Source organism: Rana temporaria, chromosome 5 (assembly GCF_905171775.1).
Source record: "Rana temporaria chromosome 5, aRanTem1.1, whole genome shotgun sequence".
Classification (NCBI taxonomy): domain Eukaryota; kingdom Metazoa; phylum Chordata; class Amphibia; order Anura; family Ranidae; genus Rana; species Rana temporaria.
The window spans coordinates 241975121-241993060 of record NC_053493.1 but is presented as its reverse complement, the minus strand read 5'-3'; the positions used below and the strand labels follow the sequence as shown (position 1 = coordinate 241993060).

The following is a 17940-nucleotide window of genomic DNA, read 5'->3' as shown; positions in this document are numbered from 1 at the left end:
GCTGCACCTGTCTGGTTTCTCTAACCTGTGTGTGCCTGTGCCTATATGTGCTCCAAACCCCTCAGGACTGATCCACTATGCACTGCCTGCTGTGTCGACCCAGCTCCTCTACTGTCTGCTGTGCTGACCCAGCTCCTCTACTGCCTGCTGTACTGACATCTCATCCCACCAGTCCTCATTCCTGTGGCATCAGGAATTTCGGAGCAATTCTCCTGACTATATACCTGCCAGGCACTCATACCATTCTGTACTCTCAGGTCCCCTGTCTGCTCTATCAGGGGCTGCAAGTCAGATACGTAAGGGAGGCCTTCCTCTGCATTACTGGGCTCATCCATATGGTACCTGCTTAATGTGTTCCCAAGAAGTGGGTACGTTCTACCATTTAAAATGTCTTGTCCGAGGATACAGTGTTTTTGGAAACGGATTGTATCCTTCCTCCATGACACCATGGGCTCCCCTCTTACTATACCCCCAAAACAGTGTCTATTGGTGATATTCCCCGATTCAGATCTTGATAAATTTACTAAGGTCTTTTTACACTAAACGTTATTCTCAGGCTAAAAAAATATTCTACTGTCCTGAAAGGGTGCACAGACCTCTTTGAAAGCCCTTTGGTTGAAACTTTTCAATGACTCCATCCCGCTATATAAGCTTACTTTTGAAATCCGGAAACGGACCAAAACCTTTCATAAAATTTGGGGTAGGTGGCTGGCTAGCCCACTTACTCTCTCTCAGTACTAAATGAAGTACACTTGTTTGACCAGTGTTAAGCCCCATACACACGGTAGGACCTTTTGACAACAAACTTCAAAATTAGCAAGTTTTCAAAAAAATCCTACCGTGTGGGCGCTCCATCGGACAAACTTTTTTGGTTTTCATCGGACAAAAGTTTGCTCTGCAAACGTACAAACTTTTCGGCAACAAAAGTCCTACAGTGCAAAGTCCTATTGTGTTTACAGAAATCCATCAGACTTTTGTCCGAAATGAAAATACGCATGCCCAGAACCAATGTTAAAATCAACCAACAATAGCAGAAGTTGACCAAAGGGTGGCAGTAAAGAGCAGAAAAGCCACGTGATGTTGGGAAAGTTTTAGGAAAGTTTGCAGAAAAGTCCTGCTGTGTGTATGCTATGGCTGTGCCCGGCAAACTCCCTTCTGACAAAAATCCACGGAAAAGTTTGTTTGAAGTCCTGCCGTGTGTATGAGGCTTTAGACCGTGCCCTAAGGATCTCTAACGTCTAGACTCCCACCTTTGCTGTGCCCTCATTGGTCTGCATGCACCTTTTCCCAGAGTGCCTACTGTATATCTTTTGTATTGATATCTCTTTATTTGTCTATGTCTGAACATATTGCCTATCGTTTGGACCAGTCTATCTGGTACGGTGATTGTATTTTTTTTTTCTGTGTGTATTGTTTTTTTTTTCTGTTTGTTAGTTTGTTGGAAAACTTCAATAAAAATATCTTTAAAAAAATAAATTATTCTCAGTCAGAAAAATAATAGCTAGATAATGGATGAGACCGACACCCCCTTGACTTAAAGGGGTTGTAAAGGAAATTTTTTTTTTTCATAATGAACATCCTTTACCTGCAGACATTCCTCTTTTCACTTCCTCATTGTTCGTTTTTGCTCAGAAGTCGCTCTATTTCTTCTCTGTTCTGTTCACTTCCTGCTTGTCTGATTTTACTGACCACCGTGAAGGGAGGCTTTACTGCGGTGGTCAGCAACCTGCTCACCCCCTCCTGGGAACTACATCTGTGTGGCAGGACACTCTCTACGTGTTGGAGACTTCAAGGAGGTGTGAATTACTGGGCGTGCCGCAATTCATACTGGGAAATGTAGTTCTTACATGAACAAACGATGCAAACCAGGAAGTGAATGAGAGAACAGAAACTAGAATGCCGGTGGTGATATAGATCAGTGGTCGTCAACCCCCGGTCCGCGGCCCACTACCGGGCCGCAGCCCTTCTGCAGCCGGGCCGCGGGTGCTAGCAGGCGGCATTACACTTTTCTTCCCCCTGCCGTCGCTCTGTAATCCTCACAGAGCCGACAGCAGGAGGCGGAACAATTCTGGGTGGAAGGTGGAGCTGCCCGAGATTATCAGACAGGCGATTGGCTGCTAGGACTGTCCTTCATCCTAGCAGCCAATCAGCCAACTCCTCTATTCTCTGTTTACTGCTGCTAACTCTCCTCAAGCAAGCTGCACTTCCGCCCTCAACTTGCTCTCCTTGCCGGGTCACTTCACCTTCTTCCCTGTTACTTTCACTGTGGTCAGCAGCTCATCTCCGCTCCTCCCCGTCTACACTTCTCTCTGCCTTATCTGCACGATCACACAGTAAGTCACTCGGCACCTAATCTCCTCGCTCCCCTGCTTAGTTCATTTTTTCCCCTTCTCCATGGTCCTTTATCTGCTGTCCCTCCATAAATCTTCACCATGCTGCTGTCTCAGCTCAGCATTCCAGACAGGGATCTTACACCCTTTCCATCCCAGTTTGCTCTTAGCTCTCATAATTGTCCTGTACTCACCATGCAGCCTAGCACATTCTGTCACTAATGACTAAGACATTAGCACATACTTTTACCACCCCAACCTCCTCACCAATTCTCTCTTTTCTAATCTTTTAGCCCCCCCCCCTCACATTGAAGCAATTTGTCATGCAGTTTGACAAGTCACATCCTATTGCCAGCAAGGCAGTGTTCAAATCAATGCAACGCCAACTTTGAGTCGCTGCATCAATTTGAAAAAGTAGTACATGCGATTTAGGGTGCGACTTCAATAGACATCTGAATGAAGCCACACAGATGTCTTCAAAGTTGCAACCCAAAGTCACACTGAGATGCGGCTCTAAAATTGTGCCATTTTCAGGTTAGGTCGCACAATTTCAAAGCCACAGTCAATGTGAACGGGGGCCAATAGTAGATTCACACTGGTGTGCTGTGGTCTGGCCACAGTGCGATTGTATATGCAGTTTACCCACAGTTTTAGGTGCACTCCCATTCAATTCTATTAGACTGTTTTCATGAAAGCAAATCTCAGACTTGCATGCTGCATCCTTGATGTGCAATCAGAAAACACACAGTCCACTAGAATTCAACAGGAGCACACCTAAAACTGCAAGTAAATCACACATACAAATCGCACCGTGGTCAAACCACAGCGCACCAGTGTGAAACCGCTATAAGGCTAGGTTCACGCGCAGTCAGGATCATGCACAAAATTGTGCCGCTTCATAGCAGTAAATGGAGGTTCCGATCAGGTCCGCCTGAAAAACTGACAGACAGACCTGATCGGAAAGCCTGTGTGAAAGGGGCTCAAGTTCGAACCGGAGGAGCGCACTTTGCCATCTTCGCCCTGGGCGCTGGATGACCTAGTCCCAGCACTGGTGAGGGGGTGAAGTAAAGCGCTAATATCTGAATGTGGGGGGGGGGGGAATCCGAGCCTCAGGATTGCTGTGATTTGGGGGGGAGGGGCTGAGGACATTAAAGAGGAGCTGAGCACTGGAGTGTGAAGGGGGACCAAGACTGGAGTGTGGGGACTGAGGACTGTAATGTGGGGGGGCCTGAAGAAGTTAAATTGGGGTGACCAAGAACTGTCATATGAGGGGGGCTGAGGATATTAAAGTGGAGGTTGGGAATGTAATGTGGGGGGTAGGCTGCCACTGATTCTGCATTATGGTGGGTTTAAAGCGGATGTGCCACGGGAAAAATATATTAAAAGCCAGCAGCTACAAATACTGCAGCTGCTGACTTTTAATATAAGGACACTTACCTGTCCTGGAGTCCAGCGCCGATCGCAGCAGATGACGAGCCGATCGCTCGTCACCCTGCTGCTCCCCCCTCCATCCTCGGTGAGGGAACCAGGAAGTGAAGCGCTCCGGCTTCACTGCCCGGTTCCCTACGGCGCATGCGCGAGTCGCGCTGCGCCCGCCGATTGGCTCCCCCTGTGTGCTGGGAGCCGAGTGTTCCCAGCATACAACGGGGGACGGAAGGGAAGGAAGGAAAAAACCCGTCCTTTGCCCGTATCGTAGGGCCGGAAGTGGGTGCAGATACCTGCACCCCCCTCCCCCCTGAAAGGTGTCAAATGTGACACCGGAGGGGGGGAGGGTTCCGATCAGCGGGACTCCACTTTAGAGTGGAGATCCGCTTTAACTATTTCATTTATTACTACAATGTAATAGAAATAATGCGCTGACAAATTGCCCGCAAAAAATCGCTTACCCCCCGCATGCCATCCCCAACCTCCCCCCAACCGGGCCTTGGCAAAATTTTGTCCACGCAGCCGGTCCCCGGTGCCAAAAAGGTTGGGGACCACTGATATAGATGAAGGAATTTAATAGGTATTTACTCGTTTTTTAACAGAATCATTACACTATTCTGTCTGTCTACCTTGCAGACATTAATTTTAGGCAAAATATTTTTTTCCTTTAGTGACCCTTGACTGGGTGACTGAAATAAACAATACACCACCATATAAGAGGATGCCCATCCAAATAAAACAAAATATGGGACCGCTGGTTGCAAGCAGTTGAAACTTGTGTATTGAAATTGTGGTTATAGTTTCTCATTGATGACATTCTCATGTCTATCCCAAATGTTTTGTAGTATGTGCATGTGTACCCTTGCCTTTAGCCCTGGTTCACACTGGGTACGATTTGGAACGATTTGAGATGCGATTTGACATGTCAAATCGCATCTCAAATCGGCGGCAATTGTTGGCAATGGCACTGTCCTAATCAGTGCGACGCTGCATCTGCGATTTCAAAAAGTAGTTCCTGTACTACTTTTTGCGATTTCGGGCCGCGATTTACATTAAATTGCGGCCGAAATCGCGGCAAAATCGCAGCCGCGAAATCGCGGTAAAATCGCGCATTTTACCGCGATTTTGAATTCGCAGCAGTGTGAACCTAGGCACAATGTTGTATATGGTTCATTATTCCTTATTTACTAGGTGCCACTTGTCTAGTGATATACTTAGAGGATGTTCTGTACCCCAACTTTACATTCTTTATTGTGTATGTATTTGTTACTTTGCACATTGAATGCTTATTGTGATACTGTATATGTACATTGTTCAATAAAAAAAAGTGAAATGAAAAAAAAAAAAGAAAAACGTGGCTTTATGTGTGTTTTTTATTTCTGTTTTTTTCTCCTGCCAGGAGAAGGGCATTCAGAAGAGCTCTCTCAGAGAGTATGCATCAAGCCCAAGCAGCATTTTTTTTTATTTCCATGTACATAAGCCCTTATAGTTTTCCTTATTTAAAAAAATCTGATTACATGTTGATTGCCTCTTTAAATAAGAAACTGTGGCCCCTTTAAGAAATCTTCATTCCTCCTCCCCTTCTGTTTTACTCTTTGGTCTGTGTTACAAGGCTAAAGGCTACAACTCCAGGAAGGGAGTGCAGTGCTGTAATGATCCAACACACAGAGTAAAGACTTTTAAAGGTGAGTAAGAAAACTCTGATAACTATATACTGATCAGTATATCTCACGTGGGGCTAACAAACACCTTGTTTCAAAGAAGGGCCTTCCAGAAGGAAGGATAGTTTTTGCCTTTTGTCATAAACTGAGTTTTGTATTCATCGTTTGGATGTCAGAAATATTTAGGTGTATTAGGTGTCATTTTAGATGTTACACTGAACTGTCAGCTGGAAGGTGTCTCTGTGCTCAGATAAGGGATATGTTATGGGAAAGCAGATGGAACATACCCTTAATACTTAAAATAAAATAAGAGACATCAGACAACTTGTTCGATGATAAAGGCCGTGAGTGTTTAATATTGGTTTCAAAAGATAAATAAATAATTTAAATATTTACATAAATAAATAACTTAAATAAGCCTTAAGCTAACCTAGCCACACGGCTCAGGCTGCCAATAAAATTACCCAGCTTAAAACAAATACCATAGCATTAGCTAAAATAAATATTATTATCATAACAAAAACTCATGTAAAATAAATGCAAAGCTCGTCCCCCTTTGATAAGACAAAGGTGACCCTACCACATAACAAACACCGCGACAGAATTAAAAAAGGGGGGGGGGGAACACCACAGCTCCTAAGTCTTCTGAGGCGAATGAGCCTGAGCTATCGGAACCCTGCTTAAATAGCCCAGAAACGGGTTGGTTCTGGCCAGTTCAAACAGGATTTTCCTGGGCTTTCCACCCCAGCTGCAGAGGTCATCTGTCGGTCAAAGAGCCCGCCAAAATCCCCCTGCAGTAAGAGGTCACTGCAGGGGCAAAAGAGCCCGCCAATTTTCCTGAGGGAAAACTGCTCCCCAGGAAAATAGAACCATAGGATCCATCGCTTTCCCATGAGGAAAAGGGGGGCAAAGGCTGCCATCCCCCTTTTCCTATCATTCCAAAAGTTTGATACTGGGCACATTTAGATAGGAGATTCCTCTTATAATAGTGACAGCTATGGATAATGTGTACTGTAGCCAATTTATTCCTTAAATTACCAGCTAGAATTCCTATGATATTCTATTAGGGCACATTCACACCATGGCTGTTGAGCTGCAGTGATTTGCCTAGATCAACGCAGGGCCGGACTGGGAATAAAAACCAGCCCTAGAAATAATTTCATACCAGCCCAACATCATAACATCATGCGCTTTGCCGACGGTATAGCTGCGGTGCCCATTCATTTCAATGGCCAGGAGAGGTGGAGGAGTGGCTCTTCCAGGGTTCTTTGCAGGCGCTATCATTAGCGTTATAGCGCCTGCAAAGCGCCTCAGTGTGAAAGGAGTTGAACTCTGATATAAAGGGGGGCACTGGTGACCAGAGACCCCACTTATATCAGAGTCCACTGCATTCCCCTTTACATCAGAGTGCCCTCTTGCACTGTAAGGCCCCGTACACACGGTCGGTTTGGTCCGATGAGAAAGAACTGAAGTTCATTTTCATCAGACCAAACCGACCGTGTGTATAGGCTATCGGTCTGGTTTCCTTCGGTCCAAAATTTCTAAACATGCTTCAAAACCGAACCGATGGACCGCTGCCCCATCGGACCAAACCGATGGTTAGTACAGAAAAGAATCGGTTCAAAACCCGCGCATGCTCAGAATCAAGTCGGCGCATGCTTGGAAGCATTGAACTTCGTTTTATTCAGCACGTCGTGTGTTTTACGTCACCGCGTTCTGACCCGATCGGATTTTATACTGATGGTGTGTACACACATCAGACCATCAAGCCACTTCAGCGGTGAACCGATGAAAACGGTCCGTCGGACCATTCTCATCGGTTTTGTCCGACCATGTGTACGGGGCCTATGGTTGAATCCTGCAGACTATGATGTAAAGGGGAACTCTAGATTGTAAGCTCTAACGAGCAGGGTCCTCTGATCCCTCCTGTATTGATTAGTATTGTGACTGTACTATCTTCCCTGATGTAAAGCACTGCGCAAACTGTTGGCGCTATATAAATCCTGTATAATAATAATAACTCTGGGAATGTGGGGAGGACTCTGGTGACCGGAGACCACCTTCCGCAGAAAGTGAACACTAAGGTGAGGGGGTTTACTGATATAAGGGGGAAATCTTTAGATCCGTGCCCCCTTACAATATTGTATTGACCCCCCCCCCCCTCAGACTGGTCTGGCGGTGCTGTTACTGACCTCCTCTCAGGTGCACCATCGTGCGGGGCTCAATCAGTCGGCTCCAGCTTGGTGGCTCTGGTTTTATCCCATAGTTTCCTCTCCACAGTCCATACATGTCTGACTTCTCCCATTACCCTCATCCTGGCGGCAATCCCACTCTTGACTCCTCTCCAGACCTGATATAAGACAAGAGATGGTCAGAGGCTGCGGATGGTACAGGGGAGGTCAGAGGCTGCGGATGGTACAGGGAAGGTCAGAGGCTGCGGATGGTACAGGGGAAGTCAGTGGCTGCGGATGGTACAGGGGAGGTCAGAGGCTGCGGATGGTACAGGGGGGAGGTCAGAGGCTGCGAATGGTACAGGGGGAGGTCAGAGGCTGCGGATGGTACAGGGGAGGTCAGAGGCTGCGGATGATACAGGGGAGGTCAGAGGCTGCGGATGATACAGGGGAGGTCAGAGGCTGCGGATGATACAGGGGAGGTCAGAGGCTGCGGATGATACAGGGGAGGTCAGAGTCTGCCAAGAGAGCGAGTAAAGCTTTGCTTACAAAGCGCGTTGATCGGGCTCCACTGATGCCATTGCGTCTTTTGTACCAAAAATGCTTTTTTATCTTCACAAATGTGAGTGTTCCACTTTTATGAAATAAATACCCCTTTACCTAATGGAATCACACTATGTGGCCCTTTATTCTCCTTCCTAACCATACCACACAGGAGAGTTTATCCACCCCGCTCCTTGATTGACAAGCTATGTTGACTCATCAGGCATTCGTCCTTTTGAGTCCAAGTTCTCCAGAAAGCCTTCATCCAATAGTGATGGATAATCTACTTTGATTATGTTTGAGATTCACATGATCACCATACAATCTTAGTTTATTCTGAGATAGATTATTAGCATGGCACTTTGTTTGCAACTGTCTTTTTGCTGTGCTGACTGCTGTTTATTGTTTAACCATTTCAATACCGGCTACTTACACCCCGTTCCTGCCCATGCCAATTTTCAGCTTTAGCTGTCGCTGTTTAAATGACAATTGCGTGGTCATGCTACACAGAATTTGTATAGTTTTGTTCCCACGAAATAGAGCTAAAACAGAGCTTTCTTTTGGTGGTATTTGATCACCTCCTGCGGTTTTTATTTTTTGCTAAACAAAAAAAAATACAGAAAATTTAAAAAAAAGTTTTTTTTTGGTTTTGCTATAAAATTTAGAAAATAAGTATGTTTTCTCCTTCACTGATGGGTACTGATAAGGCGGCACTGACGGGCACTGATAAGGCAGCACCAATGAGGTGGCACTGATGGGCACTAGAAGGCTGCACTGATGGGTGGCACTGATGGGCACTCATGGGTGGCACTAATGGGCACTGGGTACTTATGGGTGGCACTGATAGGCGGAACTGATGGGCACTGAAAGGCTGCACTGATGGGTACTTATGGGTGGCACTGATAGAGGGCACTGCTGGGCACTGATATGTGGCACTGATGGGCACTAATATGCGGCACTGATGGATGGCACTGTTAGGAATCCCTGGTGGCACTGTCACTGACAGGCATTGTGGATGGGCACTGATTGGCAATTGCCTGGGCATTGATTGGCAGCTGTCTGGGCACTGATTGGCATATCCCTGGTGGTCTAGGGTGGCATACCTGGTGGTCCAGTGTGGGTGGCCATCCCTGGTGGTCCTGGGCGGGCATCTGAGGTGAGGCTGCGGTCATAGTCAGCACAGACCCCCCTGTCAGGAGAGCAGCCAATCGGCTCTCCTCTACTCGTATCTGTCAGACGCGAGAGAGAAAAAGCCGATCAACAGCTCTTCCTGTTTACACTGTGATCAGCTGTTATTGGACACGGCTGATCAGGTGGTAAAGAGCCTCCGTCAGAGGCTCTTTACCGAGATCGTTGTAACGGTGTGTCAGACTGACACGCCGCACCACCGATCGCCGCGATGCGTGCCCCCACGGTTGTGTGGCGGCTGTTATCCTGCTGGATGTCATATGATGCCCAGTCAGGATAACTGAACCACCGCCCAGTCTTCATTCTGCTATAGGCTGGGCTGGGTGGGAAGTGGTTAAAGGGACAGCGCGGTATTTCACTTTTTTTTTTATCAAGCTAAATCATATATTTATATGCTATATCATAATAATTGTATTATTTATCTATTACTAAACTTCAGTAATTTGTCTGTTAAGCCATCTGCTTTAGTACAGTTTTTGGAACTATAGTAAATTACCTTAAAAACAATATATAATATTTATTTACATATTACATACTTATGGTAATTAACCCCTTGCCACCCAGACCAATTCTGCCACTTCTCTCCTACATGTAAAAATCATATATTTTTTGCTAGAAAATTACTCAGAACCCCCAAACATTATATTAGGGCTGTGGAAATGAAAGATTAACTCCTTGAATTAATCGTCAATTTTTTTGATCGGTACTAGTGGTACAGCAGATTGTAAATGATCCGTGATCCGAACGGGTCACCATATGCGGATCGGCACACCACGTTATCCGTGGAGCTCCGCTGCTGCCTCAGCCAAAGGGAAAGGCAGCAGCTTCTGCCTAGCTCCCAGAGCGGCAGGCATCTTGGTCCACCCAGCGGCGGCGGCCTAGGTGAGCCTAGAGCGGTACGCTGACGTCATCATCGGCCTCAACTGCTCGTGTTTGGACGGCTTCGCTGGTAAGACTAAGCAAGCACTAATCTTCCTATACAGTGCGGGAGATGTGGCACATATTACAGTGGGGAGATGTCTGTGGATATTACAGTGGGGGAGATGTCTGTGGATATTACAGTGGGGGGAGATGTCTGTGGATATTACAGTGGGGGGAGATGTCTGTGGATATTACAGTGGGGGAGATGTCTGTGGATATTACAGTGGGGGAGATGTCTGTGGATATTACGGTGGGGGAGATGTCTGGATATTACGGTGGGGGAGATGTCTGTGGATATTACAGTGGGGGAGATGTCTGTGGATATTACAGTGGGGACTATATATGGTGGTGATACGAAAAATGTATGTGCGTTATAATTAAACGAAATTAGTTGATTAATCGAACGTGAAAATTTATATCAGTAACAGCCCTAAAATATATATATATATATATATATATATATATAACCCTGTATCCAGATTTTGTGGATGATCAGCAGCCCCTTATAATGAGAGTGTGGGAAGACCTCATGGCTCCCAGTTGGAGACAGCTCCACACTAAGGCCTCTTTCACACTGGGGCGGGAGCCGCGGTGGCGGTATAGCGATGGATTTGGCCGCTAGTGGTGCGGTGTTAACCTCCGCTATTGGCCGATAAAGGGTTAATACCGCCCACAATGCGCCTCTGCAGAGGCGCATTGCGGACGGTACTGACGCGGTTTCCCATTGTTTTAAATGGGAAGGAGCGGTATACATCCTTTTAATAAAAATGGGCTACCATGCCCTTAAATATAGTTCCTGACTGGCTTGAATCACTGGAAAAACGCATCTACCACAAGTGCTAACAACCCCCATCTTACAATATATATCATTTTTTTTTTTTTAGCAGACACCCTAGGGAATAAAATGGTGATCGTTGCAACTTTTTATGTGTAGCGCTACCCCCGAAGGAGCTGCTGGTTGATTTGGGAGCTACTCTCTTTTGGCACAGCTCACCCCTATTAACTAGCTCGAACCCTCCCTTGACACATCAGAAGCCTGGTGGTTGAGGTATTGTGGACTCTGTTGAACTGGGGTCACAATAGCAGTAATACACAACAATAGGATTACCTGTTTTTACGGGTGGTCCCTCCAGGCAAGAAATGCACTCCACATAGTGAATATATTTAAATGAAGAAGAATAAGTTTACTTTGTGAAAACTTGAAAGGACAAGAATAGATTTTTAATCATGGACACAATCAATAAGCAACAACTCACTATGATCCGCAAGGGCCCTTGCAGGAATCAATAATTAATGTCAGTAAGGAAACTTAAAGTGGGAGTTCACCCAAAAATCAACTTTCTTCAGTTAGATCCAGCATACTGCTGACATCTGCAGTATGCTTGTCTTTTTTTTTTTTTTTGGTACTTATCGTTTTAGCAGTATTTCTTCTATGGCTCCGAGCGGGGAATCCTGCGGGGAATGGGCGTTTCCGAAGGCAAGCAAGTTGATTGACGTCCTTCGATAGCGCGGCACGGCTTCCGAAAACAGCCGAGGTAACACTTAGCTGTTTACGGCGCCTGCGCCTGCCGTGAAGAGCTGTCTGCGCAGGCGCCGTAAATTGCTGAGTGTCACTCGTGTGAATTTTCGGAAGCCGTGACGCGCTATCGAAGGCTGTCAATCAACTTGCTTGCCTTCGGGAACGCCTATACCAGGAAGTAATCCCCGCTCTGAGCCATAGAAGAAATACTGCTAAAACGATAAGTACCAAAAAAAAAAAAAAAGACCAGCATACTGCAGATGTCAGCAGTATGCTGGATCTAACTGCAGAAAGTTGATTTTTGAGTGAACTCCCGCTTTAACTAGGGATGGGATCACTCACTCAAACTAAGGTAGACAGTCTATGCTCGCGAGGGCCCTCTAGCGGGCAGTCCTACAAAACAGTTGGTGATCACGTCGCAGCCGGTTGGTGCACAAAAGAGATTGTAATCCAGGGTGGCAATTAATGAGGGAACTTTAAACAGCAGGATGTCTGGAGCAGCGAACGTTGATGAGCTGACACTCGTCAGTGTCAGTCACTTCTATGAGCACTCAAACAGTTAACTGGGCCTCTAAGTTTCGGGTTGAGGCCGAGAACGTGTCTCCGGCCTGTGAGGCGGCTCTGGGTGTCTGTGTAAGCAGAGAGTCAAAAGTTGAGCAAGTGCTCTCTCACCCGACAGGCCGATCCGCCTGAATTCTCCTCCGGAGGCGCGCCGGTGAATCACCGCTCCACAGCACAAAGATCCCGGACGAGGGTGCTCCACTGGTTCAACCGACAGCTGGATTGCCTCTACGATACCCGGGTACAAGGGCTGGATGTTGTCTTGCTTCCTTCCAGACGGCTGGTCTCTCGGCAGACTTAGGCCTAGGCTTCTGGCCTAACCGTACGGCTGTACACTGTCAGCAGCTCCGCAGAGGAGAGAAGTGCAGGTCCCGAGAGAGCGAAATCAGCCGTGCCCTTTCCTTAAGTAACCTCCCCCGTAAGTCTGTACGGAGGTGTGTCACGTGTTCAAATAACACAGGGCATTGTGGGAAATGTCTATTTCTCCTTAGAGTCAATGGAGTCCATATCTCCTGCTACTTGCAATCCCACAATGCACAACTCCTTAAAGTTACCTTGCATATTTACAATGTTGTGGCTAAAGTTCCAGCGGGATAACCTGTCGTAAGGTTCTGACAGGGTGACCCTGCTACATATGTTATATGGTATTTGCCTTTTTTTTTAACTGTTTCATGAATAATAAAAAAAAGAGGAACACTAAAGTTAACCTGATTTTTGTTTTGTATAATGTGAAATTTGATGTTACGCAGAGTAAATAGATACCTAACATGTCGCGTTTTAAAATTGCACACACTTGTGGAATGGTGCTAAACTTCAGTACTTAAAAATCTCCATAGGCAACGCTATACATTTTTTTACAGGTTACATGTTTAGAGTTACAGAGGAGGTCTAGTGCTAGAATTATTGCTCTCATTCTAACAATCACAGTGTATGTAACCTGTTTGTATCTGGCTCTGATACTAGCCAGTGCCACACCAGCCACTGACCTCACTGCATGTCCTTGATGTACATGGAGTGTAAATGTTCTCCTTGTGCTTGCACATGTTTCCTCCATTTACTCTGGTTTCCTCCCACCCTTTAAAGACATGCTAATAGGTTTGGGCCCAGTGTAAATTGGCCCTAGTATGTGTATGTAGACATTTTAGGTAGGGACCTTAGATTGTATGTTCCTTAGGGGAGGGACGTCAATGTACAGTATGTAAAGTGCTGCCTACATTGTTGGTGCTTTATAAATAATTGTAATAAATAAAACAAATTTAATTCAGAAATGCTCATTTCTTTATCGTTACATCACGGGACACAGAGCGGCATTCATTACTATATGGGTTATATGGAGTACCTTCAGGTGATGGACACTGGCAATCTCAAACAGGAAATGCCCCTCCCTATATAACCCCCTCCCATAGGAGGAGTACCTCAGTTTTTACGCCAGTGTCTTAGGTGTTGGTCATGGTTTAGCTTGCCTCCGCATCCTTGGGATTAGGTGAGCTAACCGGTTCTGTCCAAAGGCCTCAGCGCTAAAGTGGTCAGTAACCGGACCCCAAACCCTTGGGGTATAGCCCATAATGCTTTTCTTTTTAGAGAGCTGGACCCTGGGCCCAGAACTTAGAAACCTTTGGGTGCCTAATGTTTTCTGTTGCCAGAGTGCTATATGGGCCCAGGACAGTGGATCCTTCATAGGAACCCAGGGCCTGAAGGTCTAGACATCCCCACGGAGATGAGGGAAGATTGGGCCTCTTGCTTGGCAAAGTCCTCCGGCATGGAGCAGGTAAGTGAGGGGAAAACTTGCGGAACTTGGTTCTTAGCAGGTTTTTTCTGGGGGGTCACAGGGGACATGCCTAAAGTTATGCGCTGCATCTGGCAAACTAGTCACATATCTTAATGATAGGATGGCTCTATGTGTATTTTTTCCCCATAAGAAGTGACCTCCCTTGTAGTGTTGGAAAAGCATTGAGTGGGGCCTGTGTAATATAAAGTGTATGTGTGTGTCAGAGAGCTATGCTTACCTGCAAGCCTCCAGGCGATGCTCCATCAGTCTTCCTCCTCAGAGCCTGCAAGCAGGCAGAGCGCTGACCTCCTCGTGGTTCCAGCTGGAGCAGAGAGGCTCCCTTCCCCCCAACCCCCCCCCCTATCGGCGGGCGCGCGCGCGTTCACGTGTTATAGGCACAATTCGCGCCGTTTAGCTGAGAGGGGAAGGGCGGGTCAGTGGTTTAAGGAAGGGGCGGCCCTTCCTTTTTCGTTCCAAACAGCTCATTCAATACATTGGAACTGGGAGGAAAGACCAGAGCGGCAGCACGGGGCGCCGAGGACACACAGTGGCCAGAAAGAATATTGCAGTCTTCAGAAGACTGTTTTCAAGCCTAGAAATAGGCTGTTTCTTTTCCATCTCATAGTTTTTCTTGCAATACTACTCAGGGGGACAGAATGCTTTTTCTTTCCTGGATTTGAAAAAAAAAAAAAAAAAAAAAAGTCATCTAGGGGAGAGGAAGCATTTTTTATCCCCGAAACAGGTGTTTGGGCAATTAACTTTTATAGTTCCAAGTACCAATAAGTAGCAGGTGTACCTCGGTATTGTACCATGGCATCCGGGTCAGAGGGTACAAGAGGTGGGGATTCCCCCAGAGAGTCTGAGGTCTCGGACAAAGTTATGCCGCTGCTTTCCCCACAGGGAGCCTTGGGGCCATCGGGATCTGGGGCTGGAGCTGGCGCGGGTCAGTCCAACCCTAAGATGGTCACGGACGAGGTATTACTCACCTCCTTAAGAGAGATGGAGAAAAGAATGGGAAAAATGATAACCACAGCTATGCGGGGCAGTAAACGGATTAGATCTCCGTCGCCCGAGCGTGGACCCTCAGAAGAGGAGGTCCTTTCCTCAGGGGAATTGGACGACCTCTTGGACAAGGACCAAGTAGGTTCAGGGATCGAAGATCCGGATACAGAGGAGTCTGGAGCAGTCTCCCAAGGGGAGGGCTGGTGGATTCAAGCCTTAACGGACTTGGTCCATAATGCATTCAACTTGCCAGTACCAGATCTCCAGGTATCGACGGTTTCAGCTTTGGGCTCACTGAGGGCGCCTCAAAGCAATGCAGTGTTTCCGATCCACCCTCTATTAGAGGGAGTTTTGTTCCAAGATTGGAACAAGCCAGATAAAATCTTCTTACCACCTAAAATATTCTCTGCCCTATATCCTATGGAAGATAAATTTTCCAAGAAATGGGCTACTCCTGCAGTGGACGCAGCCATCTCATGTGTTAACAAGTCGTTAACATGCCCTGTAGAAAACATACAGGTATTCAAGGATCCAGTTGATAAACGCTTGGAAGCACTACTTAAGAACTCCTTCACTACTGCAGGGGCAGTAGTACAGCCAGCTGTGGCTGCGATTGGGGTTGCTCAAGCATTATCGGATCAAATTAAGCAGATGCTTAAACTTATTCCTGCCCAGCAGGCAGAAGAATTTTCGGATGTCCCTAAGGCCATATGTTTTACGGTAGACGCAATTAAGGATTCTATCCAGCAAGCGTCACGTTTATCGTTATCCCTTATCCATATGAGAAGACTCTTATGGTTAAAAAGCTGGGAGGCCGAGCCCCCATGCAAGAAGCTCCTGGTAGGGTTCCCCTTCCATGGAGGACGACTCTTCGGAGAAGACCTAGATAAATACATTCAGACCATTTCAAACGGCAAAAGTACTCTCTTGCCAACTAAGAAGAAGTTTCAGGGGCCTGCGTTTAAACGACAGTACTCCCCTGGGCAGGGGCCCTCTAATGCCAAACAGTATCGACGGCCTCCTGCGAAAGCAAACTTCGGCTTCAACAGCAAGTCTCAAGGACAGGCTGCTAGAGGCAGAAAGCAGTGGTTTCGCAAACCAGCAAAACCAGCCCCCAAGCCGACCTTATGAAGGGGCGCCCCCACCCACGAAGGTGGGGGGAAGGCTGCGACTCTTTTCAGAGGTTTGGGAAGCCAGCATTCCCGACGAGTGGGTACGGTCTTCCGTGGCCACGGGCTACAAATTAGATTTCCTAAAGTTTCCTCCTCCTCATTTCCAGGAGTCGAGGATTCCAAACGATCCGGAGAAAGGAGCCGCATTAATGTCGGCATTAAATCATCTACTTTCCCAGGAAGTAATAGTAGAAGTACCAGTCCTGGAACAGGGGCTAGGTTTCTACTCCAACCTATTCATCATCCCGAAGTCCAATGGAGATGTCAGGCCAATTTTGGACCTAAAGATGGTAAATGCATACCTAAAGATCCGCTCATTTCGGATGGAATCCGTGCGGTCAGCAGCTGCCACACTCCAAAAGGACGACTTCATGGCGTCCATAGACATAAAGGATGCCTACCTTCATGTTCCAATTTATCAGCCACATCAAAAATATCTACGCTTCATGGTGGCTTCGCGTCACTTCCAATTCGTGGCGCTTCCCTTCGGGTTGGCTACGGCCCCCCGGGTGTTCACGAAGGTCCTAGCTCCAATCCTAGCCAAACTAAGGATCCAAGGGGTCACGATCCTAGCATACCTGGACGACCTCCTAGTCATAGATCACTCGTCTCCCGGCTTGGAGCGAGCAGTGGCCCTCACGGTCCAATACCTCGAGAAGTTCGGCTGGGTCCTAAATCGAGAAAAGTCAGCTTTCCTGCCCACAAGGCAGTTGGAATATCTCGGCATGAGATTAGACTCAGAACAACAAAGAGTGTTTCTACCTCTGAGGAAGGTCAAAGCCATCAAGGAATTAATCCTGCTGGTTCTAAGCAAAAAGGAACCGACTATTCGCCTATGTATGAGGTTACTAGGCAAGATGGTGGCCACATTCGAGGCGGTACCATACGCCCAGAGTCACACTCGCATCCTGCAGGCAGCCATCCTGTCAGCATGGAGCAGAAGGCCACAGGCCTTGGATATCCCGTTGCCGCTCTCATCAAGAGTCCGACAAAGTCTGTGTTGGTGGTTAGACCCTCAGAATCTACTGAAGGGGAGATCTTTCAGCCCAGTGGCTTGGAAGATAGTGACCACAGACGCCAGCCTGACAGGCTGGGGAGCAATTTTGGATGGTTGCACTCGCCAAGGTACTTGGGCAAAACTAGAGAAGCAGTTGCCCATCAACATCTTGGAGCTCAGAGCTGCTCGACTAGCCCTCAGGGCTTGGACGTCAAAATTGCAGGGGTTCCCGGTGAGAATTCAATCAGACAATGCCACGGCCGTGGCATACATAAATCACCAAGGGGGAACCAGGAGTCAAGCCGCTCAGAGAGAGGTGAGCTTGATTCTCCTATGGGCAGAGGCTCATGTGCCCTGCATATCGGCAATATTCATTCCCGGAGTGGACAACTTTCAGGCGGACTTCTTAAGCCGCCAGACTCTATGGCCGGGGGAATGGTCTCTGCATCCACAAATCTTTCAAGCACTCTGCCAAAGATGGGGAGTGCCGGACGTGGATGTCATGGCATCGAGACTCAACAAGAAGCTAGACAGGTTCATGTCCCGCTCAAGGGATCAGATGGCCTGCGGAACCGATGCGCTGGTTTGCCCTTGGCATCAGTTCAAACTTCTTTATGCGTTTCCCCCGCTCCAGTTACTACCCCGCCTGCTGCGCAGGATCAGGGTGGAGCACATACCAGTC

At 47.2% G+C, this 17940-nt stretch overlaps 1 protein-coding gene across 1 annotated transcript in view; it reads left to right on the top strand.

Moving 5' to 3' along the window:
- The first annotated feature begins 2151 nt into the window (after positions 1 to 2151).
- LOC120940671 (enoyl-CoA delta isomerase 2-like) overlaps positions 2152 to 17940 on the top strand; it is a 50416-nt gene continuing 34627 nt past the window's right edge. The window contains exon 1 of the mRNA XM_040353652.1: positions 2152 to 2333. The gene's annotated coding sequence lies outside the window, so the exon portion shown is untranslated. The remainder of the gene's footprint in view (positions 2334 to 17940) is intronic.